The 14,329-nt window shown below is 41.3% G+C and overlaps 1 protein-coding gene across 1 annotated transcript in view; it reads left to right on the top strand.

Annotated features, from left to right (window-relative positions):
- Positions 1-14,329, top strand: part of LOC107220624 (lysine-specific histone demethylase 1A) — a 222,627-nt gene that overhangs the window by 124,718 nt on the left and 83,580 nt on the right. The window lies entirely within an intron of this gene.

Raw genomic sequence — 14,329 nt, 5'->3', positions numbered from 1 at the left:
CAAGTTGATTGCGTTTCGCGAGGTGCGCCGTGGGAGCGACCTCTTCACTGTCAGAGATCGGCATCTGCCGATTTCGCTGGTTCGATGTAATTATCCCTCGGAGTTTGGGTGGATTTCAAAGGAAACACGCCACAAAGAGATCCTCGGTGCTGGATGGGATGGTGCAGGAAAGTTCATGACCTCCATGAAATATAGATGACCCGAAACAGGGCAGGGTTGAAACGGATTTGCAGGGGATGTCGCAGGACGGATGTCGATTCGCGAACAGGGTACTACAAGAAAGGCAACCATTCGCTTGGATCTCTCCGAAACAATACGACATTTCAATAACCTCGTTGAATAATTCTACGAGTTCATGAGGCTCATTGTTGCTACTACTCCGCAGCTCCTGGTACAGCTGCCGCCTGAGTCCTGTGCACAAATCATTACTCCTTGGTAGACTGTTCATCGATGTTGACTTTCCCGTAACTTACTTCACCCAGTACTCATCTATAACCTTTTCGTATTTGAATTACTTACTGCTCCTCTCTAGAGTTGGCGTAGTATCTTCAATTTTTCTCCTAACCCTTTGTGTGAAAATCGACTTTGACTCGAAGTGAGTTAGATCACGTGAATTCATCGTGGCTCACGAATGGTGTATACATACGCCATGGATTCCTAACTTGGACCATATACTCAAAGAACTCGTATCACGAAGCCTAGAATTCTGTCTTTTTTTTACGAATTTCAGACACTAGATTTTCGGTGTGTCCTTTATCGCGAAACCAACTGCGAACTTGTTATTCCGAGGTCACTCGTTCTACACTCCTCTGTCGTATTCAGCTACGGTGTGGCTTCAACTTAATCGCCTGGTTTCAGAGACTCGCTTAAATATAAAAGTTTGAATCTGTACCAGGCCTCGCTTGCTCCGCAAAGACGACTATCGTACTGGTAGCGTAAGAATAGCATGTATAAAATATGTATTTGTTTTGCGGGACAATGCAACCGTCCGGTATACCCTGGATCTGATTAGCCTTCTTGGAATTCTGATTCCATTCCTACCAACCAGCGACCAGCTTACCCGCAGACACGTGTTTCTAACGTCAGCAGATGTACGGTCGACGATTCTGGTGGTTCTTGCGGTCGGTGCATTTAACTCTCTGATTCTTCGTGCTCTGTATTTTGACTTCGAATATGCGGCTCAAGTGCATCGTGTAAGATTTCCAAGTTATCAAGTTTGTGCTACACGAAGTACAAGCTGTGCATCCTACGCTTTCATCTAAAATTTATACCTCACCATCAATTACACGTTGATGGTATAATTCGTTTGCTGCTCATTCGATTCGCGATTGTTACAACGGCTCGTACGATGACCACCACACTAATGTTACATGTGCTAAAGGACAGTTTGTCCGATTCTAATCAGTTCGGTATGCCCAATTACCAGGACGATTTAACAAAGTTTTCACAGGTTGACATGCTTTACTGACAGTAGTTGTTTTGTTCGATACGATTTCTAACTTTTGCAAAGGTGAACAGTGTTTGCAACGTAATTTAGGTAGACGGAAAGCTGTATGAAACGTTCTGAATATGAGAAAATGTTACACCGACTCCACACTTGATTGCATGCGGTATTTAAATTGAATAAGCCGGGAACGATCTGCAGGATCTTTCTCACCGAGGATCGTCTAACTACTGCCGAGGAACTTTGGATATTTATGGTAATAACGGAGTAGCCCTGTCGGTGCTGACAGCGGTGAAGCTTCGCGTCTGAGTTACCAAACCTGCACGCCTTACTTTTCTGGTCTTCTTCACTAGTTTTTGATGATGTTTGTTAATCCTAGCAAGTGCGTTCATGAATGTTTATCTTGCGATGGATTGGATAAATATTGTTTAGCGACATGAGTACTGAGAATGATTCTTACTCGATTGCTTTTAGTTACAACCATGAGATCCTTGTTGCGACGTGTAACAGTCCGTCACTCGTGCTAGACAAGAGTAGGCAACAGTTACCGTCAGTATTTGGCGCGCACTACCGTAACGTGAGCAGACTTGAGCGTTTTACTGTACTCGAAACCAACTGACTTACCAAAGACTTCTTGGAAGCAAACCTATAAAGCTTAACAATAGCTGGCCAATGAACAAGCTATTCGCGGAAAAATACGACTGCGAGATTTCCCTGCCTCCATACTGTTTACACAATCTAGTGTTAATACATTTTCATCATGACTTTAGAACAGACTCTTAGTGCAGGAGTGAACTTGTAGGATTCCAATTCACCACTTGCAAGCGGCTAAATGTGAACAATGAACTGAAAATATACTGTATACTGCATGCACTGTAAATAGAATACGAAATGCAATCGTCCCTTTTTTCAATTCGACTAGTGAATATGTATCTTTGTTGTAAAAACAGTGCTGTATATTTAAATCGTTTGATTTACTGAATCAAAAGATAACCACGAAGCAACAAAGTATTCGAATCGCTTAATTGCGGTGTCCGATTGGATTAATCTTGGCTGGTCAATAGCTAAATCAATCTGCCGCTGCGAATTTGTCGGTGATGGCATGATACACTGTCGGGTGAGCAGTCTTGTTTTTCCTCGTCTGAGCTGATTATATAGTATGGACAGAACAAGAGGGAGTGGTGAAGAGTGAAGCGGAGACCGAAGAAACCAGAGGAGTTAGTAGGTTAGCTTAACTGACGTTAGGTTAGGTTAGGTGAGGTTAGGCCGGTTCTTCCTCGTCTCTCGATTGCTCGTTCCATAGGCGGGCCTCGGGCGCTTTCTCTCAGACTTGAAATTATTTTTCCTCGATATTTTATACCTCCATAAAAGTTCGACATTCTCGTGAATTCATATAGTTGAAAAAAATTAGGTAATAGAAATCCTAATATTGAAAACCGAGCCGGTATATAATTCGAATAATTTTCCTATACTGCAGTCAGAGTACTCGAAGCTTGTCTCACGGTACTTAAAACACAATGGAGCCTTTCGAGTGTCTATAATCGACGTAGCTATCAGCCACGTTCCATTTCTTAAGTAGTAAGCTTTGACAAGCGTGCGAGTAGCTGCTACTGACTCGCAACTTTACAACTTCATTGATCGGGGTATAATTCCTGCTCCATGGAGATGAATCTTCTCGGTTGCTGACGCATTGACCATGGTTCGACGTTGGCTCAATTTTGGTTTGATTTTCGAAGTATCGTAGGCACACACGGAAGAGGTGGTCGGACCCAAAGGTGATACGCTTTGGGCAGTTAACGCTGCTTCGCATAGCTGGCAGTCATGACAGGTTTCACGGGTGCGCGCACGCACGCACGCTCTCTCGTTGGTTCAAGCACGTCCACTGTTCGACGAACAAAAAACGGGAGCAACTTGATCAAGTCGACTCACTCTGTACCGGATCAGGATAACCAAGTCAGAAATTTAATTGTCCAACCAAACGCTCATTCCAAGCTGTAACGTACGACTAGCGCCGCCTATGAAATTGCGGCCAGGCAGAGACGGCACAGGCTGTGTTTACTTTACTTGGCCACTGATTTCTGGACGCGAAGAGTCTGCCAACCTGCGGATGGCCGGTTCGGACCACGCGATGCTGTTCGGCAAACGGGCTATTATCACAAATTACCGGATAGCATTTTCAAGTCGTGATATCGTAAATCGTATAGAGCGCAGCGTATCAGGCGAACATCTCAATACCACCGTGGGGGCATCTCTTCAAGTTAGTTCGTACGCGGCTGAAATCCGTAATAATATACCTTTGTTATGATTTAACGAGATTGAGCACAATGTCCAGCCCAATTATGCGGTAAACATGCCATCCAGTCTCGTAAACTCTGCGCCGTTGTGAAATATTTTTTCCTCGCACACGCGTCAAAGATGAATGTGATTGTAGAAGCCACGTTGTGTTCCGCACCAGCCCCTGAGGCTTGGTAAAATTTTTGATCGCGCGTCCCGAGGCGAGATCGGCTCGGATATTCAAAAATATGGCCCATTCAGGAGAATTCAGAAACATTGTAATTACTAGCCGATTCAAGACCTACGTTCCCCTTCCTTCAAATGATCCTCATAATCACTGAGTTTTTATTACTCAACGTATAAATACGCGTCAACGTAAATGGATATCGTGAAGAATTAATCAGTAACTGTATCGGACGTTCACTGATTGCCAGTATAAAGTACTCGTCGTGCGACGATCAATCATTCCTATCTCTTGTCATCATCGAAATGGTGAGCTTGAAACTTGGTGAGCCCGGCGAGAAATTGAGCAAGCACACCAGTCCGTGCATCACGGTTTAAAAAACGAGTCATTCGAACCTTACAAAAACAGTTATAATCATAATAATAATTACAGTAATAATTATTCACGTTTGACATCCATAAATGCGTTGTTATAATCATTCAAGAGTTAATTAATATTCAAGTAATTGAATAAAGCAGAATACGAAAAAGTTCCTCAAATATATCCAGGATTATGATACATTCGTCAGTTCTTGACATGAACTTATCATCTCAGTGAAATCTTTAGCATCCACGTTCCACAGTAGACTCTGTATAATTTTTTGCCCTAAGGGTACCGAAGGCGGAGTTTTGCTAGGTATCACGAAGTTGAACAGCAAACTCGCACGCCTTCAGATCGGCACCCGTGATGTTCAGACGTAGTAATCTGTGTCCCAGGAAGTAGTTCAAATGAAAAGAAAAGTTGTTGAGAGGAGAATCAAAGCCACGCATATGTTTTGTTTTGGCTAGTCCTTAGAGTTATCTTCGATAAAATTGCATGTTTACTTCTTTAAAACGTCTAGGCTTCAAATTTGGCGAAAGGTGCATACGTTCCCATTTTTGATAATTTATGAAAATGGTGTATCGCAGGTTCAGATCAAAACCTTTACAAGCCAAACGAATATTTACGTACTGCTAAATTGAACGAGGCTCTCCTTTGACAAACTGAATCAATTGATTAACCGTTTGTCAGCAAGTATGAGGTCATATACAGGTCAGCTGTTCTTCAAACATCGGTAGCTATTCAAATAAATTGGGGTTTCTCGTGAAAGTCTCGAATTATGGAAATGTCGAGTTAGTCAAGGTAGCCGGACACGTTCTTGGGATCGCTTTTCACTCGACCATCGTAAATGTATCCATACATACGTATTTACACTTTTAGATTCACGTGTAACAACGTGCGGTAGAAAGGTCGTACCCCGTACTGGGCTAATGACATGTTCTTCCCCGGGCATTCGTACGGTAGTAGATTTTGTCAGTAAGTCCCTTATCCCTACCGTGGCAACCCTCTTCTAGCATCTTCATCGAAATTGAGACGTCGCAAGCATGGTGATATTGAGGCTTAGGTATAGCTACAAGAATTTTTACTGTGACCTACGAAGTGTCATCTTTCAAATTATACCCATGTACCATTGTGGGAAGCGCTGAAATCGTCATGGCGGTGATACTTAAGAAGGGTCTCTATATCAGAACTACGAATGACTTTATTCGTTCGAGCCTTTTTTCTCTTCCTAGACCACACTGCAGCACGAGAAAACAGACATGTGTCTATTTAGCATAATGTGACGCGTAAAGCTCGTTCCGAGAAGAGTGAATGTAAATTCTGGTCTTGAATTTTACGATCGGAGCCATTTCTGATGATTGATTTAATCGCCTCGTGTGTCTGAATGCTGATCCTTCTATCAAACTTTTTTTTTTTTTTGTTAATAATCGTGTGTAATAAATCAACCATTACTTGTACCAAATGTATCGATGCGTAAATTTCATAACATCGCCGGTTAGTATTCTCAGAAACAATTATCACATTTTTTAGACACCCAACGATTGAAAAACACAGTCTGTAAAATAATTCTCTGTGAATCTCTCTATTAGGGTCAAATGATTATTCCCGCGGATGCTTTGCAGCTGACTTCGAAAATGAAACTCTTACGACCTCAATAACGCAACTGGTTGTATAGTTCATGTAAGTTAATACTTTTACTTATAGAAATTAATTTAACTTCCGTCACTTGCAGTTATATACACTTATATCATCTATTGCAATTGAAAAACATCATTCAGAACTGTGATATTAAGATAATTTTGTATTCTGCATCTTGAAGCTGAGACAGGCAGATAGTTTCGTAATTAGCCTCTCAAATCGTTGGGATTACATTAACTTATTCGCATTACAAATATTTGAGTGTTGACTTTTTAAACTGAATCATTTCTGTACTAAATATCGATGCTGTCAGGATGGTTGTTTTAATATCTAAATCTTTTACAAAATTGATAGCGTACCTATAGTACGTAATACGTACAGTGAATTACAAGAAAAGTTAATTTTCGTAAAGAAAAAATATCTTGCCCGATTTGCGTTGCAAATGAATCGACGAATTCCATACTATTCGCAAAACTCTTTTCCTGAAAAAATTTAATGTCCTGAAATCTTATACTTACACTCAAAGTTGAAAATGAATTTTGTATCTGACTGGTGCTTTTCAAATGGAACAGCTGACACATCGATACCCCATCGAATAACAAATGTATCAATAGCTTTGGATCGAATGTTTATTATGAATAAATTGATTAAATTCAACGTGTTCGGACATCCTGATGATCTCAGATGAGATTTGCATATTGTCGTGTATACTTTATCACGTAGTTTCTCCCGTGCATAGTTCGATGAGTGATGAAAATTTGAATCTGATAATTGCGTTACTGACTTGTATGTACCTCATGATATATGATCCGTATTCGGTTTTTAATCACCTCTTATGTATTTTATTCTCCTATCCAAAGAACGCATACATGCCGCACGCAGGATCGTTTGAATATATATACTCGGTCGCAGTAACGACCTAAAGGTCAATTGGCCAATTGGCCGCGAAACTGCGAAACAGCCAAGGTAGGTAATAATTCTCGCGCACAGGAGAGTATACGAAAGTCGCGTTAGGCTAACTTAGCGTGGGTTAGGCTCACGCAAAACGCACAGGCTTAAAAACAGCGTATAACGCGCGAATTCCTGGCGGAGGGGTTCGCGGTCAAATACAGGATTCCAGGTGCGCATCTCCATGTCTCGGTAAGATTCTTGCCGCCTAAGTCCTCGTAACATCGTATTAGCGACTTTTCTAGATTTTTAAAATAGCGCGAGTGAAACATCGTCACTAGGCTAGGTTTTTATAAATACTCCTATGAGAACTTTTCGAAGCTACTCAGCCCGTTCTGTGAACGGTAGTTTTGTCTGAGCCATTACCAAAAGTTAGATGTACCTTTGGAACAGTTGCTATACTCGTACCGAGAAATCACTCAGAAACTTTGACAAGTTAAACATTTACAGCCATCAACTATTAAAGTCCCGATTGACGTTTCACAAGCAAATAAACCTTTAATCGTTACGTTGTATCTATCAATAATACATGCTATTTATCCATCGGTGGATGTTTATTAAGTTGCGCCACGTGTATAGACTCGAAGACTTATACTAGTTGACTAAATCCAAGAAATATTTACCCACTGACAAGGAAGTATCGTTAACAAGCTTAACGCCGTGTAAATTAGTATTTCATTATGTAATAGACCCGGCTTGTTCCTGTTACTTATACACTAGATGAAAATGATTAGGCAACGGCTTGAATCGACGGTGATCTTAACGGCTGCTTACTTACTAACTCACTCATATCCATTCTGTTAGTAAATCAAGTCACGATGAACTTTGCACGGCTTACGGTAGTCGGTGAACAATGAATCTCCCTAACCTTTCGATACCCCCGTGCAATACGAAAAGGAAGTCATGCAGTAGCGAATCGCGACTTTCGAAAAATAATTGATCCTCTTTGAGGTATTCTTGGAGAGAATCTCATCGATCACAGGAAGGTAATAGGTCGAAATAAACACCTAATGCGTTATTATTTGTACACCTTTGCCCCCGTAGTCGTGCCGTGATCAACGTACCGGTTTAATAATACCATTATACCCATAAGTGTCGCTATAAATAGGGCAAATAGAAATCGGCCGCATCGCCGTGAAGCGAAGTGCTTCATCGCTGCAGCGGCAACGGCAACGCCAGCAACGCGAGCAGAAGCTTCGGAAGCGAAGACCAGGGAGAAGGTAGCTGCAGCAACATCGCGGCATGCAGCAGCATTCTCCGAAGTTGCTCAACCACTGCGCGAACGGGCAAGCCGCTGTATAACTGCGTGCTAGCGAAAGAACGAGCAGAACGCGGTTGCGAGACGGAGACCTCTCGGTGTTTGGATCGGTTGTGCCGCCGGTGGCCGAGGCCCGTTCCGAGGGTCGGTAGAATGGTCGAAACAAAGCGTTAAGGTGACCTCAACGTTCACCTTAACAGTAAAAAACCAATAGCATTGCATTCCTTCGGGCGGTAATGTCCAGGCTCCCCTTTTCATCAGCATTAATTTCATCTCAGGATCGTCACGCATAATTTAATTTCAACCATTTGTCGTTAATTCATCTTACCGGTAAACGTGGCAATCGTTCATAGTCCGTCGAGTGATGTATGGAAGCTGCTAGGAAGATTGAGAGGAAATGATTACTCCCATCGGTCAGCTTGGACCAAATGTTAAATTGTTTGAGTAACGCTATTCAAACGGAGGAACGAATCCTCCCAACCATCACGCCGAAATTCTACCGTACGAATCACTTTCCATGCTATGGTACTGATCGATCACTGTTCGTAACTTTTTCATTTTCCGAGGGGGAAAGGGAAACTTTTGATACTCCACTTTTGATACTTTTCTTAAATATTTATCGATTACCCACCACTTTTTACAAAAGGCAAGAATCTTGATGGGGTGGTTACATTTCCGGGGATGATTTTTTTTTTTTTTTTGATTCACTGTTGTTCAGTTGTAAAAAGTCGTAGGTAGTCGATAAATATTGAAGAAAAGTATTGAAGATGGAGTATTAAATGTTCCTCGCTCAAAAGCTTGGTGGGGTGGTTACACTACCGCACTATGCATTCCTCTTATTTGTCCCTGGTTTAGTCGAGATACTTCGATCAAACGACGGGTAAATAGGTTTTAATCAACTGGCGGTATGATTCTGCGGCGACACGCTGCTCCATGACCGAGCCTCTCTTCTTATATGCCTACTCACTTCACGGTAATAAATCAGCGTTGGATTCTCGGGGCGTAAACTCGGCTCGTAGATTCGTCTTCGGTTACCGCATAAGTTTTCCGACAGCGTAAGTCCCTGCCGCACGTATTCCAACGACGGTTGAAATAAAAACGGAAAATAGAAAAAATATAAAAACAACATCAAGTCGCTGGCCATCGCCTACCCACGCTAAGAAACAATAAGCTTTTACGATTCAACGATATTAATGGGGCGATAAAAGAATATACCCGACACTATGAGCTTTGAAGAAGATCGACGCAGTTCAAGTGCTCGCGGTGTTAACAACGTGAAACGCTTTTCCCTCTGAACAACGTACCGCCGCATGGGAAACATTCGAGGGACCTCGTCGTAGCCATGCTCACGCCTGCACTTACCTTAACTCTAGGCGTAAAACACGGCTTAATTTAATAAACGCCGTAAAAATTCCAACCAGTTGGGTGAGAAGAAAAGGGCTGACTAGCTCGCGTGACCGTTGTTTCAAATCTACTCGCGTCTAAATACTCTTAATTACGACTCAACGGGCTAAGCGAAGTTAATTAATCGTAATTGAAGATTTTTCAAACGTAGGCTCGCGTGCAGCCAAGTGGTTCATACGATCTGAGGATGGTTTACAGTGTAAATAAATTAATAAGCACCGCTGCACAAACTGATCCACGCGTAAGAGGGCTGTTTTCCGCTTTGTCAGAAATTTCTATTTCCGGTGAATGAAGACTACTCTTCTGGTCATCATTCACAGTGATACAATAACTCGCAAAATTTCGACTCACTAAAATCTTACACAACAGTCAATGATGTTTTTTTCTTTAATTTCAATGACTTAACAACTGTCCGAAAACTATAATCGCAAACCACTGCTGATTTACTTGAAAAAATTTGTGATATTCTCTCATTCTACCTTACGATTTTGCGGTTACGAACATGAAACCGTTACTCCAAGTTATGACGAAAAAGAAGAATTTAAGAAGAGTGGCCGACTGGCTGGAATTCGCTGACACCTCTTCCGAATGGCCGTTATCGAATATGGAATGGTAAATTTGCTTCCTTCGCACATGTTGCAGGTCGTAAGAGCGAGCCATTTGCAATGAGACACCAAGTGTTAACTCGCTAGTCAAATTAATTAGCATGCTGCACTTATGAGGCAGTATCGACTGATGCAGGCCACCGATACCGCGCCTCGAGTGCCGCCCGCCGAGGTAGTAATTAGTTCGCGCTGTGCTCCGCTCCGTTCTCGCTCTCTTCCCTCCGGCTCTTCTTCGCCTATCTTGCACCCACCTGTGAAGCAAATGACACAAATAGCACGAAATTGTCGTGCGCCACTTGCTACATTGCCAAAACATTTCCATCGCTTTAGTACAAATCACAAACTTTCCAGCTTCTCTCATCAGCGATACATCTTTAGTGTTACCTATATGGAATAATAGCACAAGAGTAGCAGCGAAGAATTGATTTCGATTGATTTGCCAATGCTTCCATAGGGCGTGAACCACTTTTAATATGTACCTTAGGCATGTATGCTATGACGGACAAACAGGGAGGTCAAGACGCTCGCTTGACACGATGTGAACGGTAAGCGGGTGTGAAAAGGAAACTCCGTGATTTTATCGTGAAACTTGCTGAACTCTCTTCTATTGTTGCATTTTTTTTTTCTGAACTCTACCGTTGTTGTACACGACCAAATTGTATACGTCAACGTTTAAATTAAATGTCCAGTGAGTAATTCTATAATAATATTCAACACAATGTCATGTAATTCACACGCTGCAAACAATAATATGGCTCCTAGACATTATCTACGACATTAATCCACGTATTCTGACTTGTTTTCTACTTATAAAAATAAGCTTGCAATCGGTCAATGAACTCGTATTTTTCAAATTAGATGGAACTTTTTATGTTTCTTAATATTTTTATTTTATGCAACATTCGCATTTCGTATTTTGGCTCTAGACGCAGCTCTATTATTTATCGGTGAAACCTTCTTGATTTCCTGTCAATTTTCATAAATCTTGATTCAACCAGGCGTGCCTCAACACACAGCGGTCACGTAATGAGCTTTTAATGAGATCGTGTTCTGTGGCTATTCGACATGCGTGGATCCCGGACAGGTTTCAGTTATTATTCAAGTTATCACTGTTATACCTCCACATACGTTTGATAGTTTTGCTGTTGTTATTTCTAGACGAGTAAGAAGTCTGAATACAAATTACATCAAATTAGGCTTACACCGAAATGATGTGGTAGAATTGATTTAAAATTGTCCATCTTGGATAAAGTCTTCCCTGTCCGATATAAACTTCTTCTCGAAGCTCTCTACACGTTCAAATGCTAACTATTAGGTCATTAACGAACGCACACTTTCCGCTTCCATAAATCACCCCGCCCGTAAATGTCTTGAAGATGGCGCATTCTGCACCGCTCTGCCGGCTCTTGGGACGCAAACGACCGATGTTGTCTGTAGCCAGCGTCCAGTCGTCGCGGGTAGGTGTGAATGCAAGAAAAAATAATCACGCAAAAAATGCAGAACCTGTTGCATTGTACTCTTGGTCCCATGCAAATGCTGTATACGCGAGTATCGAACGACTTTCCTACATTCCCAAGAGATAGTTTTGCAATCGAAGTTTCACGACCTTAAGTATAACGTAACAGATATATACTGTGGTTCACGTAGTAGATTGAAATTTCGTAATATTATACTATTGTAGCGGAAGTGTCAGAAACCAAACATTTCGTGGGATTCGTTTCACCAGTTTTACTGTCTAAGAATAATTCATCGACATTCTTCTTTCATTAATTTCACTTGTTTATATTTTCGAATCAGTGTAAGATCCACCGGTGGATCAGTGTAAGGTAAGTAAGTGTACCAGTTATCGACTCTTATTTTCCAAAATTGTAAATTGAAGGCACAAATTGTGAATTTCTCAATTACTAAAACCAATTCGTAGAAAGTTAAACATTAGAAATTTATATTTTGGTAATTTGACAAGTAAACGCTAAACAAATACAATGTAAAAAGTTCAATAATTGGAAGAGGGTCAATAACTGTTACACTTGCCTTAATTTTGAGAAATTGCAAATAATAATGTTTAAACTTATGTTTCTTCCGCATGGCTCGACCAAATGTCGATTGTAAAGAAAAATCGCCGTCGAGGTGAAATATTTTCATCGATTATTCATGGATTACTCTTGTAATGAACCGTGTGTTGTTGAGTTACAAGTGATGCTAATTGACAAGTGTTCCGGTCTTCACAGTACACATCACCTGTGTAAACTAAAAGAAGGAACAGGCGAGTGGATTGTTAATTAGCGTTTCTGACTAAAAGTTTGACTCTGAGTATTCCTCTCGCCATTATTTGCTTCTGACAAATTCTGACTTAATATTTCGTGATCTTCACACGTACCCACTACGATTCTCGAACAGCGATTGAAGCTAGTCTAATTTTCAATTTCACCAGTAGAACGCGAATGCGAGGAAATTGTCGCATTATGCAGGCAGGTACGCGAACTTGTAACCGGTAACTGCCATGCTGCGAAGGTTACGGTCTCGAGGTGGGGTAACGAGAAAAGGCAATTGACATAAGTAGAATTCATCATGCAATTCCTTCCAATTTTCCTCGCTAATGAACTGTGCAAATCTACGCTGGTATTTTCTCTTACGTAACGAACAACCATCCTTTGCCAATATTGATACACCCGCGGTATTATTATGTTAATATTCATCGGAAATTTCACGTTTACCTTTCAAAGTTACTTCAACCATTTATATCACCATTAAATATCTTTGGTTCTGACCCATCATTTAGAGATATGCGAAGTTAGCGAAAAGTCTTCGAATCAATTGCGTAACTATGATCATAATATTCTACACAATTGCAGTGACCTATTTTTTTAAAATCAGTTAGGCATTATTCAGGGACAAATGACGGTACTGCTTATAGAAAATAGTCATCTATATACAGGTTTCTGAGTCTAACAAATTCCGGAGTGGGTGTATCGACGCTGCTATCTACCGTAGAGTTAGATCATATGAATAACAGCCGGGTAAAAGCTGTTGAACTCCGGTTTACGCTCTAATAAACGAAGTGACTGACAATGAGATAATAAATCACAATCACAGAAGTAACGTTGGCTGATAGGAACTTTCACTCTATAAACCTTAAACGGTAGCGGTATTTTTCTAAACCACAAAACAGCAAGTTGCAATTGATCAGACTACTGAATTTCTTCTTTCGCCTGTACCGAAAAACTAATTTTCAACAATTTCAAAAATGAAATGACGACGCTCATGCTTGAATGAAATTGAAGTACTCTAGACGTGAATCGTGTAAAGTTCCGTTGATATTGTGTTAATTCAATTGGAACCGATTCGCCGCCGTAGCATCTCTACCAACCGAATCAAGATCAGTTTGAGTGGCCGGTTCCGAAGGTACCCGAATTAACTGGAAAAGAAATGAAATCGCGTCGTGATGCCTCGCTGCACATCGAACACACGTACGGATGTACTTGTGCATAGATGGATGTACCCGTCGGACCTTGCGCCTATAGATCTTACTTTATACACACGAAAGCTGCAGGGAACAGCAGCTGTATGTACACAGAGAAACGCTGCGGGCATCGGCGACATGCCACTTATTCGTTGCTTTTTCTATGGACTTTTTTACAAAGAAGTCAACGTTAAGTGCGGCCAACGGTGGTAAGGCGCAACGACTATCGCGCCCAGGGGGTCCTGAGTGGATGATGAGGGGGCTCGCTATACTTTTGACTTTCGCCTTACGACTTGGGCTCGAGATTCTCGCGGCCATGGAGCAAACGGATTGATTATAAGTATAGTATGCTTCCTTCGTACCTAACTGGGAGTAAAGTTTTTACTCGACGAGATGCTTTAAGTGGTACATGGTATGCACTGAGAATGTTGAAATTAGCGACTGATGCCGAGTATCGGCTGGGTTTGCAATAGTTCGAAAGGGTACCTAATTATACCTATCTTTGTTATACTCGTTACTTTCCCACGTAGGAAAAAATGATAGGTTACAACGTACCTCGGAACTTTCATGCGTTTCATACTATATAATTAATTGCTGGTAGCTTTTATGCCGCGGTGCATGTTTCGATGGTTCGCGAAATGACGTTGCCAAACAAAAAGCAAATAAATAAATAACAATTATTCGTATATGTATAGTAGTAGGTAGGCATAGTAACAGCAATATCGTTGCGGTCCACGGTTGAACTTGTTAGCGG

Source organism: Neodiprion lecontei, chromosome 4 (assembly GCF_021901455.1).
Source record: "Neodiprion lecontei isolate iyNeoLeco1 chromosome 4, iyNeoLeco1.1, whole genome shotgun sequence".
In the NCBI taxonomy this organism is placed as follows: Eukaryota; Metazoa; Arthropoda; class Insecta; order Hymenoptera; family Diprionidae; genus Neodiprion; species Neodiprion lecontei.
The sequence above is the reverse complement of the archived record's forward strand: the minus strand, read 5'-3'. Positions and strand labels throughout refer to the sequence as shown.